Source organism: Mugil cephalus, chromosome 13, assembly GCF_022458985.1.
Source record: "Mugil cephalus isolate CIBA_MC_2020 chromosome 13, CIBA_Mcephalus_1.1, whole genome shotgun sequence".
NCBI classification, from domain to species: Eukaryota; Metazoa; Chordata; class Actinopteri; order Mugiliformes; family Mugilidae; genus Mugil; species Mugil cephalus.
In genome coordinates, this window is record NC_061782.1 from 16,393,189 (window position 1) to 16,398,950 (window position 5,762).

The window sequence follows — 5,762 nt, forward strand, 5'->3', positions numbered from 1 at the left end:
GGTCACGTTTTCACAGAATTGCGCTTTTCGCCTCTGCCTCACACAACTAACTTGCTCGACCGGTTATATAAGTATGAGTCTGTTCCTAACAGCTCACTTGAATTTGGATGCAATGAAAAAGTCCCACGATGCGTTTCAGGGTCGTTTGAGTTCGTAAATGTCAATATTCATAGTACACGAATACCTGGTCAAAAGGTTCACCTGACTTGTAGGTAGAGCCACCTGCTGGTAATAATGAACCTGCCATGTTGCGTTCACTGGATTAGAAAAAAAATGTAAATATGACTAATCATTTAAATACACCGACCAGGCATAACATTATGACCACTGACGTGAGAAGCAAATAACATTGCCCATCTTGTGACAAATCAATGTTCTGCTGGGAAACCTTTGGACATGGCATTTCTGTAGATGTCACTTAGACATGTAACACCCACCTAGACAAGACGAGTCCCCCCCACCACATGGCAATGACACTCCTTGATGACAGCAGCCCTGGGATGCAGCCTGAAACACACACAAAAAATGGTTTAGAAACAACTTAAAATTAAGTAAACAACAGCACAAGATGTTGACCTGGCCTCCAAATTTACTAGATCTTAAACTGATCAACAGAGGCCACTCCCCTCAACCCATGGGATCCAAAGACCCCCACTAATAACGTTCTGTTGCCAGACAACACAAGACTCCCTCATTTTCTGAGTCACAGCTGATTTGGAGGCATAAGGGAGACCTACGCAATCACTGGTCATAATGTTATGCCTAAGCTTGTATTATATGATCACGCAATATGTTGGCAGTTTTAATCCCTGTGTGTATGTATGATGTTGCATGTAAACATATTTTTTTTCAAATTATAATTCAGTTATCTATTACATGAATCATACGACTAAAAATCTTCTGAGTCATCCTCAGCGTGTTTCTTTGCTGCTGCCAAATGTTGTTAACGTTAAATAGCAGGAGCCTACTTGTGCACAGCAAGTGACATTTGCATGTGACTCATGAGTGTGAAATATGAGCTCCCATGCAAGGAAAACTTCAGTTCCGCTAAAGGGCATTTGTGTAAAAGCTTCTCTGTTTCCAGGATGCGAGGGGAACATTTCATGTCTGTAGAGGCGGCTGAATATAGCCTATTACAAGTTACATTGTTACAGTTTAGCAGAATGTTAAAGCCTGCGCTTTGGGCAACACCGTCAACATCCGTGGCTTCGTGATATGAAAACACAATCATTTAGAAAAAAAATTGTACAGCTCTGCTGGCCTCTTGTGGAAGTAACATTGAGTTGCTGGAATAAAAGTCTTGGATGATGGGAAATAGAGTACTGGCAGAAAAAAATATATTCATGAAGTGGGGGAAATTGTCTCCAAATGACTCTTTAAGGTATCTGTAATTGTTTTTGATTAGGGCCCCCCTGTCTACTGTATACTGTATGTATATATTCTATATTAAAGTCAGCCTAGTGCTACTTATAAATATACATTATTATTATCATGTTGCAATCAGTATTAAGCTATTCAAATAATACACAGGTTCAAATATCAATTTCCTTATTTCAAACATGTGCAGCAGTAGGGGGGCCATGCACATAAACATACCTAACAGGTGTATTGATAGATAAAGTAAATAAGTGACAGATTCAAGTCTGAACTTAAAACATAGCTAAAAGTAGCAGGAACGATGAATCACCAACCCATTTTGGTCTCAGCAGTTGGCTGATGAGAGCGAGCTGCACAGTTAGCTTCTCATCTGCTGATACTGCAGCATGCTTCTGGGATTTCACTGGATTCAAGTTCATGTGTATTTAAAGAAATTTAAATCTGTGATGGAAAAATTGTGGGCGAAAATAAAAAATATCTATAAAAAATGTCTAATCAATCAAATAATTTGCGCCCCAGTCCCTGCGTGGACTCCACTTAAGGTGTTATACAGTAGTAACAGACAACACTCATACAGTTTCTGATGACTAACACCTACAGATGTCCCTATTTAAACTCCTCCACTCTTTTAGGATTGAAGAAAGTACTTAGACCAGTGATGAAACGTCTTCGAGAAACTCTTCACGTCTAGTTCTCCATCAAGTTCAACCATCGCGAATATTCCGTTTCTTTTATCAGTTTTGTTTAAGTTGAAGAGTGAAGATTTTTTTTATACGTTCCCATTAAAATATTCTCAGAAACATGCTGCCAGATAACAATTTTTGAGTAGAAAGATTTTTTTCAAAAACTGTCCACAGGTCCAAATATAATTCAAACTGCAACCTCCCAAGTGAATCAATTATCTTGTTAAGCTGTAAGAACACATATATATATATATTGATATTCTTATATTTTATTCTTTAGTCCACCCATATGTGCACTGTCTGTGATGCTGAATGTCTTGCTGCTGTTAACAACGAGAATTACAAAATACTTCATAGACAGCAAGAAAACCACAGATATCAAGACATGATCTGCAGCAGTGTTATTTTGTATTTGATTCAGACAACTTGCTAAGAGTTAGATTTAAATTTATGTAAAAAACACAAATGAGGTATCAGAGATAATCAAAGATTTGTGTTGAAGAAGAGGAGAGCGCAGTATTTCAGGCAACTGATAAAAGAATATGCATCTTAGAAAGCGTTATACCTGGAATGGGACTGGAGTTTAACAGCATGCAGTGTTTGTAGAAGAATCACTTGTCTGTTTACTGCTTCTCTTCATGACTGGTTGTGCATTATTAAACACACTGTGCGTTCGCTGCCTCTGAAACACTGTCTGTAGTTTATCGTACTGTTACATATGCACGTTTTGCTTTTGTGCTTTCTCTCCCTTGCATCACGTACTCTCAAGCAGCACGTAGCACATTTCAGCTGGGGGCAGTGTTGCTCTATAATTCCCAAACAAACCATGGGCTAAAGCTGAACACTGCTTCGTGATTCATGAAGCTCCATGTGGGTGTGTGCGTAACGGTGACCCCATCACTAACTTACCTCATCAAATAATTGAATTATTTTAGATTCACTCCATAATAAAGTCAGAGGAGACCCAACTATCAATGCTTGGTTCTAATTAACCAAGCCAAGGTGAGTGTGAATCTAGTGGATTGCTCGGCCAGCTGATGTTAGTTTCCACAGAAGAAACATTTATGTCCGATAAAGAGAAAGGAGAGGATCCCTTAAATACATCTACTTCACTGAGATTTATTTATTTTTAAAGCACTGTAAAAGTGTAACAAAAACCATTGTTTTCTTATTATTTAAGGTATAAATCATCACTGTGCGACATACAAACCTCAGTTTCCAAATTCTTAAGATTCATTGGTGTATAGATTATGCACTTGGTGATACTGTTTGGTTTTCTTTCTTCTTTCTGTTTCTTTTACTCTAATACTTATACTAGAACTTAACATGGTGAAGCAGCACCACGCCTCTCTCTGAAGGTCATTCCGGGGATGGAAAATGTTATATATGTATGTATGTACTGTACATTCACTTTCTCAAGGCCTGGGAGACCTTTAGGAAGGAAAACGTTTTCCACCTGCATGTCAAATAGACTTCTGTCCTAAGAGAAAAACTCAAATCTGACCTTCATCACTTCATTACATCCCACCCGAGAGAAGGATTTCTTCACATCACAGGTTTTTCTCCTGCTTTTTTTTTTTGTAAATAAATTGCACTCACTGGATTCATTAACGCTTCACGCAGAGTTGAAAACCAGCCTGCAACAGATGACAAACTCACTTCACACATCTTAAGCTGTGCCCTTGCGCTTGAAGCGACCACAACTAGGCACTGGCGGCTGTATTGTTCTGAAATAGGCCATGATGACAAGTTGTTCACTAGTGACCGCTGGCAGTGGTATAAATTCTTCTTTCTGTCCTGTCTGTTGGCTCTAATGCCAGAGTAAGTGAAAAGGTACTTCTGTGAGCTTTATGACAAAATGCTTTATCCCCCATTAACCTTCATAGAGTGGGTATCAGGCGGAATAAAGCACCGGAGTCAATAGGCGGCTGTGCTGCCGAGTTCAAAGAAGAGGACAGCTGAACATGCGGGCGCCCTCCGTCCTTCAATTCTCCTCTTTCTTTCGGGGTCATTCCTTAGCTGGGCTCTGACAGCAACCACTGATAAGAAAATGATTAAGTATCATGGGCTCAACCGCAATCCAGTCCACGGTCCCGGCTGCTCTGCAGACTACGAAAAAGCTGCATTTTTCCAAACACGACAGTCTAACAGCTTTTTGATTACTCTTCATATAAGCCATATGTGTGTGGTTGTGTGTGTGCGCAACACTGCCTGACTTACAGCATGAAATCCATTTTACAGTACCCTGTGTTTCTGAAGGCGCCGCATGTTACAGATTCTAGACATGCTTGGAGGACTGTGAAAGTGGGCCCCGCATCTAAGAACTCAATTCAGACTGAGCTCAACACTGTGTCTGGAATGGACGAGTCTAGGCTGACATACTGTAAAACGTAAACATGCTATAAGTATAAAGCAAATGTAGTCCCCAGGCACCAGCAATCAGTTGTGACATTCCCTCCGAGAAGCCTCTGGTCACCCATGAAAATCGAAATGACAGTGGCTGATCCGTTGATGGGGACCAATCTGCCTCCTCATCAGGCCTCTTCATTAAACTCCAGCGCTATCCATTAGCCCCTGTAATCCTCCTCACCCACCGCCACGCACGACCTTGAGGTGTTACAGTACACACCGTTTTAACAGCTTGGGAGTTCTCACGAGGTGCACTTAATGTCAGAGGCACTTTGGCTGCTGGATGTCTGGGGCGAATAACTTGTTTAGGAGCGGGATTTAAGGAGTTCTCTAAACTCTGTAATTCCTCGTAGAGTCGTCTGCGACATTACAGCCAATCATAACCAGCAATTTAACTCATCCTCGCGGTGCTCATCGCACAGCGTGACTTTTTTCACTGTCTACTACAGAATGTGATCATTCCTTGCTCACCATAGTAGCTGCTTAATTGAGCTGGATGTGCGTCAATGATTTCACTTAGAGGGGATCATCAAGATTCAGACAAGCACCTGGTCTTTTATGTGCCTGTAGAAGGCTGGCAGGAAAAACGATTACCGGCCTCATTTGTTCTCTATAGACAGTTGTGACCTTTCCAATTGGCACATCCTCTTACGAATATGACAGCTTTTCTTTCCCGAAACCAGGAGTGATCTTGCATTTAATATGCACATAAATTGCATTTTGGCCCATTGGTAAGCATAGGAGGCGAACATACTGTACGATAAGTATTGCAGTGCTTTCTCTGACACTGGATGTTTCCGTTGACGGTGGAAGTTGACGGTAGTCCCATTGTGCTGCATTTCTGTTCCGTTTCCACAATTCTGTGAAAAGGATTTCTCCCAGCAGATGGTTTCTATAGATGACTGTGCACAACCTGATATTTTATTTGTCCAGTATCATGAATAAACAACATTAAAAGTCACGTAAATACAAGGCTATATTTTTTCCCAGTAAATATTTCAGCTTGTATATACGTGCAAGTAATGGAATGAAACAAAAAGAAAGAAAATGTGGCCCATAAATTAAAGGAAATAAATACCTGTGATTTGGCATTAATGTAACAAGCAAAAGCATTAATTTGTAAAGAAACAGAAATATCTCTTTACACTTTTAATGCCTAATCCATGGGTCTTCAACAGGGGGTCCCGTGACCCCTAGGGGGTCCTATGGTACTGCGGTACCTTTTTAAATTTTTACCCACAAGTTTCTCCAACAAATAAAAATTTATTTAAAAACACATTAACATGAATCCAA